Consider the following 22115-nt stretch of genomic DNA (forward strand, 5'->3'; position numbering starts at 1 on the left):
GTCATTATTTCCAGTACACATACTAAAAACTCTCATTGGTTTACTAATAAGAAATCCATACATTAAGTTACCTTATTCAAATGGCTAAATGTACATTTCAGAAATAGCTTATATTGGGCAGTACTTTCGGAATTTACAGTTCTAAAAAACAGATGAACTTAGCCATAAAACGGAGGGCTTTATGACTAACATGTATTTGGTTATATCTGCTTTAAATTTATTTTATCTAAAATTACTGAGCATAATCTATAGTAACTGAAAAATCCATTGCCATCGAGTTGATTCCAACTCATAGTGACCCTATAAGACAGAGCAGAACTGCCCCACAGGGTTTCCAAGGAGCAGCTGGTAGATTTGAACTGCTGTCCTTTTGGTTAGCAGCTGAGCTTAACCACTGTACCACCAGGCTCCTTTTCATATCTCTAGATACTGTAGATCCCTAGGTTGAGCCAGAACATTAAAGTGTTGCGTAACAGAGCCCCATAAAATTGCTTTTAATGAATTTATCTTTCTCATGATGGCAAAATGGCCTCTCTGTATTGAAGGTAGTAGCACAAACAAACCTGTTGCTATGTTTTCCGTACAAGGGCTGTAGGAGGTGCTATTTACCACTTTCCAGATAACAGGAGACATCTCTCTAGTATCAGTTGTGCTTCTAAACAACTGATTTGTGTCTGTCCATAGGCACTGTAAATCACACAGCTGTCTTTTACTCTTTATGTAGGCTGTCAGAGAGGCCCAGCTTTATCAAGCATTTTGGATTTTATCGTTATTTATTTGTGGACTAAACGCCCTCCAAATGCCGTAATACATTGCAATTTCACCTATTTTAAACATATTCTTTTTGCTATATTTTAATTTGCTTTGTTCCATCTTTTAAACAGGATGAATTAAAAAATAAATGGACATATAGACAAGATTTAAGCAAAGTAAAAAATATTTGCTTCTGGAATACTCACTGAATGTTGTATAACTACCAGTAAATAGGTATAAAATTTGCATCCACGTCAGACTAACATATCTCAGAACTATACCCTTTGTAATTTCCACCAATGTTATTCGTCATTTTTACACCTGTCAATATACAGAGGTGATAAAAATAATCTTATGCGTTTCATGAAATAATAAGCATGTGTTACTAGACAAAGTATGAGTAATATTTACAATTAAATCACCATCTAAAGAGCTGAAAGTTTCCATTTGACTGTTAATAAATTTAATAGCACAGACCATCCTAAATTGCCCTTCATCTACCTTAGAAAGAGGAAACATCTGCTGCAAATGTCGACAAGTTAATTGTACATTCTTTTTAGTCATTACTATTAAAACACCTCCAGAAATTTTCAAAAATCAATCAACAGTAATATATTGTTTGGATTTCTCTTTCTGACTTGGTCTAGCTACAAAGAGGAACTCAGTCACTCCCTTTAGCCAGAGATCTTCATCCAGCCATCTGTACACTGAATTGTGCATGGGAAATCAGGATCACAGTTTTCGGCAACACATGCTTGTCACAAAGCCCATAGATTTTACTTGAAAGGAGATGCAGAGATGTCCTTAGGCCCTTATAAAGCTTGATTGTTTAAAATAAATACCACAGCACTTAAAAGTAATAGGTGATGGCAAAGAGAAATGACTGAAGAGCTACATAAAGATAGAAACATAGAATTTAGAGTTGGAAAGAACCCCAAAAGATCTTCTGTTCAATAAGCACTCACACTGACTTTACACTGTCAAACTGCATGTACTCTATTAGATATTCTACATGGACTGATTATCTTACTAATTCTCTGAACACCCCTATAGAGGGTATACAGTCATCCCTATTTTGCAAAGGAGGAGCTTACCCCAGGTCACACAGTAAGTGGTAGAACCAGAATTTGAAGCAGGCAGTGAGATTTAAGAACAAATTTTGAAAGCATTACATTACACTAGCTCACCATCACAGATACGGGTAGCTCTGCAACCAACCAGTGGGTTTAAATTCTGCCTTGCCACCTATCAGCTAGTTGGGTTTGTACAACTTACTTAACCTTCCCAGGTGTCCAGCTCCTCATCTATAAAAATAGGAAGCATGAAAGTTACTCTTTAACAAGGATTGAGAGGACTCAGTGAGTTAACTGAATAACACATTTAGAACTGTGGCCAGCATGCAGAAAGTAGTCAATAATGCCAGTGTCAGGGACTGAATTGTGTCCCCCCAAAATGTGTCAACTTAGTTAGGCCATGATTCCCAGAATTGTGTAGCTGTCCTCCATTTTGTGATCTGATTATCCTCCATTTTGTGATGTGTTTTAAATCTTAGTCTCTGTGCCTGTGGTTATGGTCCCACTTGAGAGATAGCTGTCCCTTATGTTAATAAGGTAAGATTAGGTAATGCTAAGGAGGACTAGGGTGTGATGCAACACCCCTATACTCAGGTCACAGCCCTGATCCAATTTAAGGGGGCCTTCCTGAGGGTGTGGCCCACATCATTTTTTATGTTCATTTCCAGAGATAAAAGGACAGAGAAGCAAGAAGAAAGACAGGGACCTCCTACTACCAAGATAGAAGAGCCGGAAGTGGAGCATGGCTTTTGGACCCAGAGCTCCTGCAGTGAGAAACTCCTAGCCCCAGTGGAAGACTGATGACAAGGACCTTCCCCCAGAGTTCATAGAGAAAGCCTTCCCTTGGAGCTCGCAACCTGAATTGACTTCTAGCCTCCTAAACTGTGAGAATAAATTTGTTTGTTAAAGCCATCTACCTGTGGTATTTCTGTTATACCAGCACTAGATAACTAAGGCAGCCAGCAATTAGTTTTATTCTTACATCCAGTTATGAGGTATTTCAACTTCCTCAATTCAGTTAGAACCTGTGTTAGGTGCTGAGATTACAAAAATGAATACAGGAATGCACAAAACAGAGTCCCTGCAATAAAAGAAGCCACACAAGCCCTACTCCTGGAAACCTGCAATCAAATAATTTCAAAATAATGTGCTAGTGTACTGGATTCTACCTTGTGATGATGACAATTGCTACATGCTAACAATGTCTAGGTGGTAGCTAGGAAAGGCTGGGCAGAGATTTCTGCACAGAACAGCATGAGCTTGCAAAAATAAGAAATAGCATAGTGTTTTCTCAGAGGTAAATAGAAAGCATGAGGCAGAATGTGTGTGGAGATGAGGTGGGAGAAGAAGACAGAGCTCAAATCATGGAAACGGTATGTCCATTGATCAGGGAGTTTTTGTCCAATACTTGCTCTGAGCTGAGATTGTTCTAAACACTGGGGAGGCAGAGCTGGAAGACAGACATGTTCTCTGTGCTCATGGAGCTTAAGGTCAGCTGGGTAAAATGTGCTGAACAAGTAATTACACTTAAAGGGTGACAGGTTTCACCATAGGGTAGCTATGGGGAACATAAGCCTACAGCAAATGTACTGGCCCAGCCTGACAAGTCAGAGGGGTCTTGGATGAGGATGTCATATTTAAACTAAGATCTGGTGGATGAATAATCAAGAGGTAGGTGAGAGGAATACAAGGTACAGGCATACCTTGTTTCGTTGAGCTTTGCAGGTATTGTGTTTTTTTTTACAAACTGAAGGTTTGTGGCAGCCCTGCATAGAACAAGTCTATTGGCACCATTTCTCCTATAGCATGTGTTCACTTCGTGTCTCTGTGTCACATTTTGATAATTCTCCCAATATTTCAAACTTTTTAATTATCATTATATCTGTTATGGGTGATTTGTAATCAGTCATCTTTGATGTTACTATTATAATTGTTTTGGGGTGCCACCAACTGCGTCGATATTAGACGGCGAATTTAATCAATAAATGTGTGTATTCTGACTGCTCCAGTGACCAACCATTCTCCCATCTCTCTCTCCTTAGGCCTCCCTATTTCCTGAAAGACAACAATATCAAAATTAGGCCAATTAATAACCCCGTAATGATATCTAAGTGTTCAAGTGAAATGAAGAGTCGCAACTCTCTCACTTTAAATCAAAACCTAGAAATAATTAAGTTCAGTGAGGAAGGCACATCAAAAGATAGGCCTCTTGTACCAAACAGTTAGCCAAGTTGTGAATGCAAAGGAAAAGTTCTTAAAGGAACTAAAAGCGCTATTACAGTGAACACAGGAATGATAAGAAAGCAAAACAGCCGTATTGCTGATACGCAGAAAGTTTTAGTTGTCTGGTAGAAGATCAAACCAGCCACAACATACCCTTAAACCAAAGCCTAATCCAGGGCAAAGCCCTAACTCTCTTCGATTCTATGAAGGCTGAGAGAGAGGAAGACGCTGCAGAAGAAAAGCTTGAAGCTACTAGCAGAGGTTGGTTCACGAGGTTTAAGGAAACAAGCCATCTCCATAACATAAAAGTGCTAGTTGAAGCGGCAAGTGCTGACGTAGAAGCTGCAGCAAGTTCTCCAGAAGATCTAGCTAAGGTAACTGATGAAGGGGGCGACACTGGAAAACAGATTTTCAATGCAGATGAAACAGCCTTATATTGGAAGAAGATGCCATCTAGGACTTCCATAGCTACAGAGGAGAGGTCAACGCCTGGTTTCAAAGTTTCAGAGGACAGGCTGACTCTCTTGTTATAGGTTAATGCAGTTGGTGATTTTAAGTTGAAGCCAGTGCTCAATGACCATTCAGAAAATCCTAGAGCCCTTAAAAATTATGCCGAATCTATGCTTTTTGTGCTCTATAAATGGAACAACAAAGTTTGGATGACAACATATCAGTTTACAACATGGTTTACTGAATATTTTAAGCCCACTGTTGAGACCTACTGCTCAGAAAAAAAGATTCCTTTTAAAATTTACTGCTCACAGACGATGCACCTAAGTCACCGAAGAGCTCTGATGGGGATGTACAAGGAGATTAATATTGTCTTCATGTCTGCTAAGACGATATCCACTCAGCAGCCCATGGATCAAGGACAAAATTTAACTTTCAAATCTTATTATGTAAAAACTACATTTCATAAGACTATAGCTGCCATTGATAGTGATTCCTCTGATGGAGCTGGGCAAAGTAAACTGCAAACATTCTGTAAAGGAGTCACCATTCTAGATGCCATTAAGAACAACAGTAACTCACTGGAGGAGATCAAAATATCAACATTAACAGGAGTTTGGAAGAAGTTGATTCCAACCCTCATACATGACTTTGAGGAGTTCAAGACTCCAATGGGGGAAGTAATTGCATATGTGCTGGAAATAGCAAGAGAACTAGAAGTAGAAGTACGGCCTTAAAATGTGACTGAATTGCTACAATCTCATGATAATACTAATGGATGAGGAGTTGCTTCTTAAGGATGAGCAAAGAAAATGGTTTCTTGAGATGGAATCTCCTCCTGGTGAAGATACTGTGAACATTGCTGAAATGACAACAAAGGATTTAGAATATTACATGAACTTAGTTGATAAAGCAGCAGCCAGGTTTGAAAGGACTGCCTCCAATTTTGAAAGAAGTTCTATTGTGGATAAAATGATATCAAACAGCATCACAGGCTACAGAGAAGCCTTTCGTGAAAGGAAGAGTCAATCAATGTCTTATTTTAATAAACTGCTACAGCCACCCCTAACCTTCAGCAACCACCACAGTGTTCAGTTAGCAGCCATCAACACTGAAGCAAGACCCTCCACCAGCAAAAAGATTACAACTTGCTGAAAGCTCAGATGATGGTTAGCATTTTTTACAAATAAAATTTTTTTTCATTAAGGTATGTACACTTTTTTTTTTTTTAAGACATAATATTATTGCACATTTAAACTATAGTATAATGTTATGGATTGCATTGTGTCCCATCAAAACGTGTCTACTTAGCTAGGCCACAATTCCCACTATTGTGTGACTGTCTACCATTCTGTCATCTGAGGTGATTTTCCTATCTGTTGTAAATCCTACCTCTACGATGTTAATGGAGCCTCGTGGCACAGTGGTTAAGAGCTTGGCTGCTAACCAAAAGGTTGGTAGTTCAAATCCACCAGCCACTCCTTGGGTCGCTATGAGTTAGAATTGACTCTACTGCAACAGGTTTGGGTTTTTTGTTTGTTTGTTTGTTTTTGGTTATGATGTTAATGAGGCAGGATTGAAGCAGTTATGTTAATAAGGCAGGACTCAATCTACAAGATTAGGCTGTATCTTGAGTCAATCTTTTTTGAGATATAAAAGACAGAAGTGAGCAGAGAGACAGGAGGGAACTCCTATCACCAAGAACAAAGAACCAGGAGGGGGGCACATCCTTTGGACCCAGGGACCCTGCACTGAGAAGCTCCTAGACAGGGAAAGACTGATGACAAGGACGTTCCCCCAGAGCCTACAAAAGAGAAAGTCTTCCCCTGGAGGTGGCAACCTGAATTTAGACTTCGAGCCTCCTAGGCTGTCAGAGAATAAATTTTTCTTTGTTAAAGCCAACTGCTTGTGATATTTCTGTTATAGCAACACGAGATAACTAAGGCATATAACTTTTATATGTACAGGAAAACAAAACAAAAAAAATTATATGATGCTCTTTATTGCAATATCATGTTGTAATAACATGTCCAAATTATGTGAGACGAAATCTCGCCATCCTCACATCTAAGGAGCATTCTGGCTGTACTTCTTCCAAGACAGATTTGTTCATTCTTTAGGCAGGCCGTGGTATATTCAATATTTTTCTCCAACACCATAATTCAAAGGCATCAATTCAACATCAGTCTTCCTTATTCATTGTCCAGCTTTCGCATGATTACGAAGCGATTAAAAACACCATGCCTTGGGTCAGGCACACCCTAGTCTGTAAAGAGATGTCTTAGCTTTCTAACACTTTAAAGAGTTCTTTTGCAGCAGATTTGCCCAATGCAATACATCGTTTTATTTTTTGACTGCTGCTTCCATGGGCATTGATTGTGGATCCAAGTAAAATGAAATCCTTGACAACTTCAATCTTTTCTCTGTTAATCATCATGTTGCTTATTGGTCTAGTTGTGAGGATTTCTGCTTTCTTTATGTTGAGTTATAACCCACACTGAAGGCTATAGTCTTTGATCTTCATTAGTAAGTGCTTCAAGTCCTCTTTACTTTCAGCCAGAAAGGTTGTGTTATCTGCATATCACAGGTTGTTAATGAGTCTTCCTCCAATCCTGATGCTGCATTGCCACGTTCTTTTTCATATAGTGTAGCTTCTCAGATTATTTCCTCAGCATACAGATTAAGTACGACAAAAGAATACAACCTTACACACATCTTTCTTGACTTTAAACTATGCAGTATCCCCTGGTTCTGTTCAAATGACTGCCTCTTGGTCTATGTACAGGTTCCTCATGAACACATTTAACCATTCTGGAATTCCCATTCTTTGCAGTGTTACCCATAATTTGTTATGATCCACACAGTCAAATGCCTTTGCATAGTCAATAAAATATAGGTAAACATTTTTCTGGTATTCTCTGCCTTCAGTCAAGATCCATCTGACATCAGCAATGATACCCCTGCTTCCACGTTCTCTTCTGAATGTGGCTTGAATTTCTGGCAGTTCCCTGTCAACGTATTGCTGCAACTGCTTTTCAATGATCTTCAGCAAAATTTTACTTGTGTGTGATGCCAATGACATTGTTCGATAATTTCTGCATTCTGTTGGATCACCATTCTTTGGAATGGGCACAAATATGGATCTCTTCCCATTGGTTGGCCAGGTAGCTGTCTTTCAAATTTTTTGGCATAGACAAGTGAGTACCTCCAGCACTGCATCCGTTTGTTGAAACATCTCAATTGATATTCTATCAATTCCTGGTATGCTACCTCCTGAAATGATTGAAAGTTGACCAATGCTTTTTCATACCGTGCACTCTATGTTCCATCTTCTTTTGATATATCCTGCGTCATTCAATATTTTGCTCATAGAGTCCTTCAATATTGCAACTTGACACTTGAATTTTTTCTTCAGTTCTTTCAGTTTGAGAAATCCTGAGTGTGTTCTTACCTTTTGGTTTTCTAACTCTTGGTCTTTGCATATTACTATAATAACCGTCTTCTTGAGCCACCCTTTTTTTTAAAATCTTCTATTCAGCTCTTTTACCTCATCATTTCTCCTTTTTGCTTTAGCTACTCAACATTCAAGATTAACTTCTAGAGTCTGAAATCCATTTTGGTCTTTTCTTTCTCTTCTCTCTTTTTAATCACCTCTTGTTTTCTTTACGTATGTCCTTGATATCATTCCACAACTCTTCTGATTTTTGGTCATTAGTGTTCAATGCATCAAATCCATTCTTGAGAAGGTCTCTAAATTCAGGTGGGATATACTCAAGGTCGTACTTTGACTCTTATGGACTACTTCTAATTTTCTTCAACTTGAACTTTCATATGAGTAGCTGATAGTCTGTTCCACAGTTGCCCCCGGCCTTATTTTGACTGATGATACTGAGCTTTTCCATCATCTCTTTCCACAGACGTGGACAATTTGATTCCTGTGTATTCCATCTGGTGACGTCCATATGCGCAGTCTCCGCTTGTTATTGAAAAAAGGTATATGCAATGAGTAGGCCTTGCAAAATTCTATCAAGTGATCTCCAGTGTCATTTGTGTCACCGAGGCCATATTTTCCAAGTACCATCCTTCTTCTTTGTTTCCAACTTTTGCATTCCAATTGCCAGTAATTATCAATGCATCTTGATTGCATGTTTGATCAGTTTTAGACTGCAGGAGTTGGTAAAAATCTTCAATTTCTTCATCTTTGGCATTAGTGCTTGGTGTGTAAATTTGAATATGTCATATTAACTTCCTTGTAGGTGTATGGATATTATCCTATGACAGACAGGTCTTGAAATACTCTTTTTGATGATGAATGTGATATCATTCATCTCTAATTTGTCATTCCTGGCACAGTAGACCATATGACTGTCCAATTAAAAATGGCCAGTACCAGTCCAGTTTAGCTCACTAATGCCTAACATATCAGTGTTTATGCGTTCCAATTTTTTTTGATGACTTCCAATTTTCCTAGAGTCATACTTCCTACATTCCAGGTTCCAATTATTAATGGATGTTTGCAGCTGTTTCCTCTCATTTTGATTTTTGACACACCAGTAAGTGAAGGTCCCGAAAGCTTGACTCCATCTCCATCATTAGGGTTGACTCTACCTTGAGTAGGCAGCTCTTCTCCCATCATATTCTGTGTGTCTTCCAACCTGAGGGGCTCATCTTCCGGAACTATCTCAGACAATGTTCTGCTGCTATTCATAAGGTTTTCACTGACTACTTTTTCAGAAGTGGACCACCAGGTCCACCTTCCTAGTCCGTGTTAGTCTGGAAGCTCAGCTGAAACCTGTCTACCATGGATGACCCTGATGGTATTTGAAATACTGGTGGCATAGTTTTCAGCATGACAGCACACTGGAAGCCACTACAGTATGACATAGGTAGACGAGACAGGTATCATTCAATATCCCCCTATGACGGGTAAAGAAACTGAGCCTCAGAAACACACAAAAGAGATATTCAGAAAGTCATATAGCAAGTTAATAAGTGGGTCTCACACATTCATGTCTCCTAATCATTGCTAGTAAGAGAAAGACATGGCAGTCTGCTTCCATAAAGATTACAGCTTTGGAAACCCCTGGGTCAGCTCTACTCTGTCCTATAGGGTCAATGTGTGTCAGAATCAACTCAGTGGCAATGGGTTTGGTTTGGTTTTGGAGTAACCTTTCCTACACAATCTTTCAAGTATAATCTGAGCTTGTAATGTGCATCTCAAGGTCTGAGTGCTGTGCTTCTGTTTAGGAATGTGATCCTTCTGAAATCTCTCAGGAACATATTATTTTTAGCCCTATTATCTTAGCTAGCACACATGAACTTCTACGGGCAGGAAGTCCTCATCTCTTCCCTGCCCCTACTGCCTGCTATGTGACTTACTGCCACTAGATGTCATGTTAACAAGTTTGGATCAATTAAAAAGAAAGTGAATTATGTTTAATAGCATAATTTTAAACCAGTCAAGTTTAAATTTATAAAACTGCAGATCTATGAAAGAATGCTGGTGACCAGGAATAGGGGCAGGCTCCAGGTTCTCTTTACTCACATCTGTCCAATAAGCATGAGTTAAGCATAGACCCTGCTGACATACCTTGCTATCAATAAAAACAACCCATGCAAACCACAATGAACGGGTTTCTAAATTTGAAGTCCAAGGTTTAAAAAATCTAGACATCAGGAAAACCTTCTTTGTACTCTGGAGAAACAAACAATTCCATCCCTGACAAAGCTCACTGTTCTAATAAAGGATATTTAAGTGCTACTACTTAAATTTAGGGTCTGCTTTATTTATTTATTTATTCTTTTTTAAATCACTAATATGAGAGTATATGATTCAGCCCTAGGTTGAAACATTCAAATAAATGAGGATGAACTTCCCTTGTCATTCACCAAGGTTTGTTGTAAAAAAAGAAAATACAAAGAGGCTTACTTTTTTACTCTCATCTTACAACTCAAGGATGATGGTGTGTAATCTCCCAAATTAAGAGTTCCAAAAATAAATAAATAACGAAACCCATTTGCTGTTGAGTTGATTCTGACACATAGAAACCCTATGAATTAAGAGTTAGGTGCATCATAAATAAGTATAATTAATGATATTTAAACTTTAGGAGAGTTCTGTGAAGAGCTTTTAGATTCTTCCTAATTCTAGTTACTAACCAAATACAATAAATATCTGATAAGGAAAAAACAAATTCTGAATAGTCCACACCAACTCATAAACGCTGAAATTAACATAGGGAATACAGTGGTACAAGTCCCTGCTAACCGCTTATTAGAATAAATGTATAATCACAAAAACCAATGTTGATAATGTTTCTGAATATTATCCAAAAGTTTGATTTCTTAGAAAATAATAAGATCTACATCAAAGAAAACTCATTATCATGCTTGGCTTGAGTTTCCCCAGAAAACTGCACCTCAAACACAGTGGTGCGACCCGATTCATACACTATCGAGCGGCAAAGCTGATTCACCATCTAAACAGCACACAACGCTCTTGAGCACAGAAGCTGGCTTTCGAAAACTGCTGGAAGCCCTTTTAAAGGCCTGCGTCAGAAGCATAAATAATTTCATAACCAAATAGCATTAGAAAATCCTGTTGCGATAGGTAAATACCCATGAATCACGGCCGCCTCTCAGCATGCTAAGCCAGGCAAGAACTAATTAGCTTCTTAGAATCCATGAAGCTACCTTTTAATAACAACGCTTCTTGAACAAGAAGGATTATGAGGTCCTAATTTCATTTGGTAAATTATTGCTCTATGATCTCTAAACAAAGGGTTTTAATAAAAAGAAACAGAATCTGTGTAAAGAAGCTGTATCCTTCACTGTAGTTGTTTCTGTTTGGCTGTTCTGCCCAGGACTGATGTGTTTACACTCTTCTACATAATCAAGTACCAACAGTTACCAGGTTGTTAACAAGTTAAGAATTCTGTTTTTATTTTTTCCTAACATTAAAGGTAAAGACACAAAAAATATTGGGGAACTTCAAAGTGTAATAAGCCCCAAGGTGATGCAAATGTATACACACAAAGTACCTCTAAGGAAAGATCCAGGTTAAGAGAAAGGTTCTATCTATGGGGATAAACAATAGCATTAATGTTTTACAGCATGAAAGAGCTGTTAATGCGGCATGGCAAACATGTTCCCAGCATTTCATTCTCACTGCAGTCTTTCATGGCCTAAAATGACCATACTATCAGTTCCCCTCCAAGGGATTCCGACTTCATGGTGACCCTTTTATATTTGTTGTTGCAGTTGGGTGCCATCTAATTGATTGTAACTCATAGCAATCCCATGTGACAAAGTAGAACTGTGTCGTAAGGTTTCCTTGGCTATAATCTTTACGGAAGCAGACTGCCAGATCTTTCTCCCGCAAGGCTGCTTGGTGGGTTCGAATTGCCAACCTTCTGGTTAGCAGCCAAGCCCTTAACTGTTGTGCCACTTGGACTGCTTCCCTTTATATTACTTGAGAATATTCTCTCGATCCGTCCCTGTCCTTTCTCACCAATAAACATTCACAGTAGTCTGTATTACATTGTTTCTCCAGCTTGTTAATGGAATGTTCATGCCTCACACATCTTCTGTAATGTGTCTTGCTAAATATCTAACACAGACCTGGTCATAAAGTAAGTACTTAAAATTTGTTGAATATTACTATGGGATGCACATACAACCATCCAAAAAAAACCAAACCCAGTGCCATCGAGTCAATTCCAACTCATAGCGACCCTATAGGACAGAGTAGAGCTGCCCCATAGGGTTTCTGAGGAGCGCCTGGTGGATTTGAACTGCTGACCCTTTAGTTAGCAGCTGTAGCACTTAACCACTACGCCACCAGGGTTTCCCATACAACCATAGCCTTTTTAAATTAGTGCTAATTGATTGATTTTATACAAACACACACACACACATATATATATACAGTCATTGAGGAAAATTTGGAAACAGGTAAGAAGGTAAATACCACTAATAATCACACTACCCATAGAAAACCACTGTTTAAATTTGGTAATAAATTTCAGTGTTTTTTTCCCACAAGTCTGTACCTTTCACTGGTCCCTGGGTTGCACAGTTTGTTCTCAGGTACACATCTAAAGACTGGCAGTTCAAACCCACTCAACAGTACCATGGAAGAAAGGCCTGGCAATCTGCTTCTGAAAGGTCACAGCCAAGAAAACCCTACAGAGCAGTTCTACTCTGTAATACATGCTGTTGCGATGAGCTAGAACTGACTCTGGCAACAAGTTTGGTTTTTGGTTGGTAGCTTTCACTGATTATATTGGGAATATTTTCCTCCTCTTTAAATAATCTTTTCCAGAAAAAGGTCTGAAACTTCTTACGTATGCTAGGTAGGTACAATAAGTATAGGAAGTGGACTGACAGCAAGATATTGGGTATTAAGTTGCTTGCATAAGGTACCACTTACCTAGTTAACACACTCCACAGACCAAAAAAAAATAGGCAAATAAAACATACCCCTTTTTTCTACATAGCCATAAACAACAGGGATGCCAGTTTGGCACCCTTGTAATAAAAAATCATTTTAAATAACAGAATAATATTGCAGTATACCAATACACATAACGTATTTAGCTGTTCTTCTCTAGCTTCGCATTTAAATATTATATACACATTAGAATGGGAAGCATGGACCCTTCAGGTATCAAAAGTAAGTTCTATTGCTATTGTTTTTTTTTGGTGGTGGGGGGGAGAATATTCATGAATTAAATTAATTTTGAGTTTAGCCTTAAAGAATTAAGAGAATAGCTCATAAAGAGGAAAAAAAAAAAAGAAGTGTTCCTGGAGCATGTAGGTGGAAGAAGACAGAAAAAGAACACAAAGAAGAAATGAACAATGGGAAAGATGGTAAATAAATAAAAAATTTTACGACAAGTAAGAAATTTCCTGAATGTAAGAGTTTGGAGGTTGTAATATAAGGGAAAGACAGCTACATAAAATGCTACAAACACAGTATGCTTTTACACCTGACAAAAGGAACACACAAAGGTTAATAAGAAATCCATACTATTTCCCCAAGGCAGTGGCTTTAGCAAACAGGAAGATAAGTGGTGCTTTGTCATATTTAACTCTCTTCATATCTAGAGATAAATGGTCTAAGGATAACAAATGAGATAGACCTAAATAGGAGCTAAAAGGCTGTAAATCACCCGAATATAGATTATAACTGAGTAAGTTTAGATGACATAAACAAGTAATGTGTACAGGATAAAATAAGCCAAGGTCTAGAATTTGGCACAGAAATGTTCATACAGTGGATATAAAGTGCTGAGGAGTAAAATTGGAGGAGCTACTCAAGGAAACACTAAAGTCGCAAAATAATAAATGAATACATACAAAAATGCTATTGTTATTAATTTTGTTTTTAAAGCTGTTCTTCAATATAAGGTCCAGCTTTCCCTAAAAAAAAAAAAAAAAAAAAAAACGTAGGAACAGACAGTGATAAGAAGGGAAAGCAAATTGGTACAACTGTTTTAGAAGACAATTAGGTACTTTCTTACAAAGTTAAAACAGTCTTACCATATGATCCGACAATCTTGCTCCTAGGTATTTCCTCAAATGAGTTTAAAACTTATATCTACACAAAAACTGCATACAAATTTTAACAGCAACTTTATTCATGTTAGGTGCCATCAAGTCAGTTCTAACTCATAGCCACCCTATGTACAACACAACAAAAACACTGCCCGGTCCTGCACCATCCTCACAGTCGTTGCTATGTTTGAGCCTATTGTTGCAGTCACTGTGTCAATCCATTTCATTAAGAGTCTTCCTTTTCTTTTTTCGTTGATGCTCTACTTTACCAAGCATGATGGCCTTCTCCAGGGACTGGTCCCTCCTAATAACAATATGTCCAAAGTCTCACCATCTTTGCTTCTAAGGAGCATTCTGGCTGTACTTCTTCCAAGACGGATTTGTTGGTTGTTCTGGCAGTCCATTCAATACTCTTCTCCAACACTATAATTCAAAGGTGTTAAGTCTTCTTTCTTCCTTATTCACTGTCCAGCTTCCACATGTATGAAGCAAGTGAAAACACTGTGGCTTGGGTCAAGCACACCTCAGTCCTGTAAGTGACATCTTTGCTTTTTGAACACTTAAAAGCCGTCTTCTGCAGATTTGCCCAGTGCAATGCGTTGTTTTATTTCTTGACTGCTGCTTCTATGGGTGTTGATTGTGGATCCAACTAAAATGAAATCCATGACAACTTCAATCTTTTCTCTGTTTATCATGATGTTGCTTATTGGTCCAGATGCGAGGAATTTTCTTGTCTTTATGTTGAGGTATAATCCATACTGAAGGCTGTAGTCTTTGATCTTCATCAGTAAGTGCTTCAAGTTCTCTTTACTTTCAGCAAGCAAGGTTATGTCACTTGCATAGTGCAGGTTGTTATTTAATGAGTCTTCCTCCAATCCTGATGCCACATACTTCTCCATATAGTCTGACTTTTCAGATTATTTGCTCAGTGTACAGATTGAATAAGTATGGTGAAAGGACACAACCCTGATGCACACCTTTCCTGATTTTAAACCATGTAGTATCCCCTTGTTCTGTCTGAATGATTTTGTCTCTTGTTCTGTGTATTTGGTCTATGTAGCCTCCAGCAACACAGCAACATGCATGCCACCTCAGTATGACAAACTGACAGAGGAGTGGTGGAACTTTATTCATAATAGCCAAAAACTGGAAGCAACCAAGATGTCTTTCAATAGGTGAATGGAATATTATTCAGCACTAAAAAGAAATGAGCTAACAAGCCATGAAAAGACATGTAGGAACCTTAAATTGGTAAGTGAAAGAAAACTGTCTGAAAAGACTATATACTGTATGATTTCTACTATATGACATTCTGGAAAAAATAGAACTATTAGAGACAGTAAAAAGGTCAGTGAATGCCACTGGGTTGGGGGTAAGGAGTGGATGGAGGAGAGGATAGTCGAACAGGTAGAGCAGAGGGGATTTTTAGGTCACTTAATCTGTTCTGTATGATACTGTAATAGTGGATGCAAGACATTATGCAATTGTCAAAACTAAAAGAAGTGTACAACACAAAGAGTTAACCCTAATGTAAACTATGGACTTAAGTTAATAAGTATCAATATTAGTTCATCAATTGTAAGAAATACAAAATGTTAATATGGGAAACTGCGGGCAGGGAGAGAGGGAGTATTTGGGAACCCTCTGTACTTCCTGCTCTATTTTTCTATAAACGTAAAGTTGCTCTAACAAATTCTCCTGGCTCATGCACCCCATGCACAGCCACCACCCATGTGCCAGTGAAGTCTGAGTGTTGCTATGATGCTGAACAGGTGCCCACGGAGCTTCCAGACTAATATGGACTAGAAAGAAAGGGTTGGTGATGTACTTCCAAAAATCAGCCAATGAAAATCCTATGGATCACAACTGTCTGATCTGCAACCAATCATGGGGATGGTGCAGGGCCAGGCAGTGTTTCTTTCCATTGCTTATAGGGTCACCATAGGGAGTGACTCAATGGCAGCTAATGACAACAGCGATGTTAGTTTAAAAAAAACAGACAACAGAATGAGATAAATAGGTAAATGCAAAAGGTTAGGAATGACTGCAAGAACACTGAAATTTAATGAATAAATAAATAATAACAGAAGTAACTACCATACTGGGGGCATTAAAGAACACAAATGAAGCTGTGCGAAATTTGAATCAGAAGTGTGGGACCAAAAATGGAGGGCAAAAGAAATCAAAATGATAAAAGATGTCGTTGAAAAAGAAACATAAAAACCTAGAGCATAAGCAATAATCAAAACATAATGAAATAAAACTCTGCTATGCTGGAAAAAAAAAAAAAACCTCAAGATTAAAACTCAAAAGGTTTGCATTATTTAAAGGGAAATAAGTGGGCCTAGGGGTAGGTGGTAACAGCTAGACATATCCTGGAAAACTTTCTGATTTGCAAAGTTAACAAAAATTGATTTTCTGTTTTACAAATGGGGCAGGAAGGAAAAAACCGGCTTACCCACAAAATAACAAATATGAAATATGAATATAAAATGCAATATGAAATGCTACAAAGCAACAACTGTAGAAATTTGAGAGGGATATGTTGTCACCCAGGTGTTTTATAGATTGTTAGGTTGTCTTTCAGGTGTGAGTACCTTCTTCAGGTAAGAAAACTATTCTCAGGTAGGTAAAGTCTCAGAAGATAGACTACCCAGATACCTCTCCTGAAATGTCCTCTAAACCATCCCCAAGATTAACAACAACAACAAAACTTTACGGATACGAAAGTTTGGGTATAAAAGTTTCAGGGGATCCGCCTCTCAGTTTAGGCTCCAGAAGTCCAGCTGCATAAACAGAAGAATACGTGCTCACTTGACCTTTGCTCCTAAGGCTCCTTTCTTTTCTCAGTTCTAAGCAATGCATTTCTTGAACCACACAGATAGAATTTCTCGCCTTGTCTGATAACCACTTCAAAGCATTTCTGTTTTAGCATCTGGTAACAATGATAACATTTTACTTGGCTGAAACATGAGGCATGAATAATTATTAAACAAAAATGTCTTTTTTTTATGTTCGAAGAGGCAAAGACTCATAGAGCAATATAACCACTAATTAATTATTTCCTGTGTCTCTAAAACTTGAACTGAATGACCCTGGCCCTTGAGTTTTTTAAAGGAAAAAATCATATAAGCCACCCACTAACAGATATTATCTTTTCAAACCTCTTCTGATATTATCTTTGCATCTGTTGCTTACAAATGTCCCTGTGTTGCTTACACTTCAAAATAAATATAGGGAGTATAATCTTAACCAAATAAAAATACAGAGGAAGACCTTTTTTAAGATCTATAAACAATGACATATAACTTACTTTCCAAGACTTCTCACTGATAATCCATTGTAATCACAGGAATCTAACTACAGATTTTTAAGGTTTGATGAGGAACATAATCAAAGCCAGCTCACACTTCCTTTTACCTTACTACAAAACAGGGAATTATTTTCTACATGTACACTTTTGCTTATCTTCCAAGGTACTTTTCAAAGAGAAAATGGAAAAAGTTTGTTAGAGAGAGCAATAGCAAGAATCAGAAATGGTCATACTAAAATGAAAAGTCTGGTTTGAGGAAAAGTGGTAAACAAAGTAGAGAAAATTAAAAGACAAAACAAAGAACAACATTATCTTGTAGTTTATAAATACAAACTCACAACAGAATTAAAGTTGGGAAGAAGTTAAAAGAAGTTAATGTGTTTTAAGTTGCTTATATTACTCAAAAAAGGATGATAAAATACTGTGTAACTTTAAGGAATTATGTTAAATAGGCATGGTAAAATTTCAATGGTTACTACTTAAAAAAAAAAAATGCAAACAAAATATAACTTCCAGACTAGTTGAAAGTTGTATGAGAAAAAAAATACAGAGCAACACAAAAAGACAAAAAAGAGAGGCAATGGAAAAAAAAAAAAAAAGTAGGACTAAGTCAGGGGGAGGAGGCAACAGAAGATGAGAGATTTACATCAATAACTGTAATAAGCATAAATGGATCAAATGCTCCAAGTAAAAAGAAGAGTCATCAGCCTAGATTTAAAATGTACACTTTATATTTGTACAAGAAATGCAACTTTAAAAGGATAGGAACAAGCCATTTAACGGGTAAGGATGAAAATCATCATTAGCACAAAGTCAATTCCTATGAAGTGGAGGTCAGACATACCTCTACTCTCCCAAATTTTTTTTGTTTTTCCTCACCAATTCTGACACCACCTGTCCTCCCCACTGCTCTCTCTACTTCTCTGCTAGGTTTGATAATTTGTTGCAATGATCACACAGGACTCACAAGCCATACTCAGGATTATGTGGTTTATTGAAGAAGTAATAATTTATAACTCAGAATCACCTTGGAAATAACTGGATACAACTCAGGAGACAGAATGCAGTTCTTCAATCAAAACAGCTTCCAACCAAGACAGCTCTCAGCTTCTTCTCATTTGTGTCCACAAGCAGGCCTTCTCTTGGCCATGCCTGCAATCAGGCATTCTCTGTCAGGCACTGCCCACCACCAGGCCTTCTCTCTCAGCCGTACCCATTGCCAGTCCCTGCTCAGGCCTCTGCCCTGCCTGGGCAAGTGTTACAGCTCTTTTGGCTCCACTGACAGGTGTGAGAAGGAAACCCACTCTGCCAGCAAGCTTCCTGCCCAAGGGCACTTGGCTCTCTAGCTCTGTGGGCTGGCAAGCCCACTGCAGCTGCCTCACTCCATGGGCCGGGAAGTCCACCACAGCTGTCTTGCACCAGTTGCCTGGTTCCCACCGTACATACTGTTGACTCATGCTGCTGCATGCCATTTCGTGTCATCTTAAGCTGTCTCTTGCCATCTCCAATATTACAGCTCTCTCCCCCCCGGGTCTAGGAGGTTCTCATTGCAGGGACCTCAGGTCCAAAGATGCATCCCACTCCAGGCTATTCTTATTGATTGTAGTGAGGTCTCCCTGAACCTCTATAGGACTGGCCCTTTTAAAACCCTGCTTTTCCCATCAAGACCATGAACTGGCCAATCCTCTTGGTAGGTCACAGTCACATAATTTTCATAGTAATCAACCAATCCCTGCAAGGGTTTTATGTACCTTATTTGCATAGCAGACTAACCAATCATTTGCAAGATTTTGGCCTAGCAAATCATCTTGGCAGAACTACAAACCCAGAGCCAGAAACGCCATATATAAAGAGGAACCCATTGCACTACACCACTTAAAAAAAATCACAAATATAAAATACTAGGCTAGAAGTATAAAATCTTAACAAATAATAAAACTTTTAAGGAGAAAATTATGACTTTATCTTTGCAACATTAAAGAATGCCTAGATATTGAGAGATATGCCATGGTTTTGGACTAGAAAACTGAATAAAGATGTTAATTCTCTCTAATTGATATACGGATTCAGCACAACCAAAATCAAAATCCCAACAAGTTTTTTTTTTTCTTTTAAACTTGACAAACTGATACTAAAATGAAAATTACAAGTTGACACAATGATGAAGAGCAAAGGACCAAGAACACTATGCTCTTGAGGAAAAATAAAAGACCTGTCCTCCCATATATCAAGACTTATTATAATGTTATTATAATTAGCACAGAGAGAGAAAAACCAATGGGATAGAAAGCACAGAATGAGACACACTCATATACCAACACTTGATATATGACAGAGAAGGTATTGTAGATCAAGGGAAAATTATGAAACTTTTAATAAATGGCAGCAGGACAACTGGGTACCCACATGTAAAAAAAGAAATTGAAACTCCACCTCTCACTACACACACAAAAATCAGTTCCAGGTGGATTAAGGAAATGCATACCAAAAGCTATATATATTTTTTCAAAGACAAGACAGGTTTTAAGGGGCTACTGTTCTTGTGACCAAAAAATCTGCCATCTCCAGTTTAATCTATCTGAAGGTAGGAGATAGTACCTTGACCAGAAAATGAGATTACTATAGTGCAGATTCACAAAAAATGTCAAAATTCTTGTTTTCTTGCTCTTACAGCTTCAGAAAAAAAGACAAAAGATATCTATAGCTTGTGAAGATGGAGACTGGTTTAAAGAGGAAAATACTGACTATTTGCTGGTAACGCAGAACAGAAGAAAAGCCCAGTATGTTTGATGTTATATATTTGAAGAGTATCAGAAGCAAAGAAAAAAGGTGTTTATAATTAAAAATAAAATTAAAATATCTTAGAAGTATGTTCAGAATAAGTTGTTGGAAAAAAAAAAGAACAAAACTTAATGTTTAGCATAAACATTCAATTCCTCCAGTAGAAAAAAAAAATTCCTAAAATTTTTTAGGGTAATACTATCATAAATATTGCCCTACATTTAGAGAATATCCTTCATTTTGACAGCTTAAATTATTTACCCTGTTTTACCCACCTTTATCAGAACTTGGTGATGCAAGAGAGAGAAGACATTGTAACTGTCTTTTTCAAAAATATTTACAAAAAAATTTATAGCCAGCTTGCTATATGGATATATAACTACCATTTTCCAGTATCTATTTTATAAATTCTTTCACATAGATGTTTTTGTTGGGTGCTGTGGAATCAAGTCCGACTCAAAGCACACCCATGTGACAGAGCAGAACCGCTCCACAGTGTTTTCTCGGTTGCAATCTTTAAGGAAGCACATCACCAGGTCTTTCTCCCATAGATCCGCCGCGTGGGTTCATGAACCACCATCCTTCCATTTAATCACTGCACCACCAGGGATCCTTTTCATATAGATAAAACTTGTGGCGGTCAAGTGATTCCAACTCTTAGTGACTCTACAGCACAGAGCAGAACTGCCCCATAGCGTTTCCAAGGTGTGGCTGGTAGATTCAAACAGCCAACCTTTTAGTTAGCAGCTTTTACCCACTGAGCCACCAGGCCTCCTTCATTTAGACAATCCTTTATTAATCCCTCTGATTAACTTTTTATTTTATCCCATGAAATGCGACAAACCTATAAATTTCAATAACTAAAAATTCTCCAAGACGTTATACAGATCACTGATTCTTACCCTATTTATGACATTTCAGTTTTAAAGCAAAAGCACAGGCAAAAAAAAAATCTGTTTCAGGACTACTTTGTGGAATTTTTACAAGCAACTCGCACCAATATTTACTTGGAACTTAAGTTTGTTTTCCTTCTGATAGAGTGGAGAACAAGGAGATCTTCCCACCAACAATTCATTAAAGCATAATGTCTACATCTAAATTAGGAGGGGAAAAGAAAAAAAGCTGCTGTGTCTCTATTCAAAATCACAGAGCAGCTGTGAAAAGAGCTTTATTCTTCCACTTCCAAGTCAGTATATCAAAAACCCTTTGCCCAGGAGTGTGCCAGCAGCTCCCACACTGATTGAGGAATTGCCATAGCAATGAAATGACAGTGGCCACACATGTTCATCTGGCCTACTAAGCCCGGACTACTTATGACTGGAAGAGTGACTCCAACAAGAAAGTCATAGCAGATACGGAAATTAGTTAAGGCATGCAAGTCCAAAAATGTTAGAGACATAGTTTCATTTTATGTTTTATTCATCTTACCCCAGAAAAATAATAACTACATAATCTCCTGAACCATTTTTTTTCCATTTTGTTAAATCTAAATGTCAGTGCTTACATAACAGATAACAAACATGGCGTTATTTTTTCTCCAGTAGACTTTGTACGAGAAATCTTTAGTATCAATCATAAATACACTTTAAAATACGTGCTCCTTTTGTCACAACTGGGTGGTTTTAAAATGTTAACATGTAAGTTTCAAAAATAATGTTTTTTGGTGTATTTCAACCTAAATAAAAACTTAGTGTACAGTAATTATTTATTGATAAGAGAAGTAAAGATTACAGGTGAGAAGACTCTCTGAAAAAGACTAATGGACTCCCACAGTGCAAGGAATTTCTTTTCTTGATCAAGACATCCTTACTCCAAGTTAAGTGACCCTCGTCTTTCTGCCTTACTGAAATCACCCAAATCTGAAGGTATTACAAGGCAGTTACCTCTCATGGTAATAGCTCAGTATATTCAGTTTCCATCACAAGAAATAGATCAAAATATTTAATCAGGATAATTAATATTTC

The 22115-nt window shown here is 37.8% G+C and overlaps 1 protein-coding gene across 1 annotated transcript in view; it reads right to left on the bottom strand.

Annotated features, from left to right (window-relative positions):
• SLC2A13 (solute carrier family 2 member 13) overlaps positions 1 to 22115 on the bottom strand; it is a 380110-nt gene that overhangs the window by 312268 nt on the left and 45727 nt on the right. The gene's annotated exons all lie outside the window — the stretch shown is intronic.

Source organism: Elephas maximus, chromosome 4 (assembly GCF_024166365.1).
Source record: "Elephas maximus indicus isolate mEleMax1 chromosome 4, mEleMax1 primary haplotype, whole genome shotgun sequence".
NCBI lineage: Eukaryota > Metazoa > Chordata > Mammalia > Proboscidea > Elephantidae > Elephas > Elephas maximus.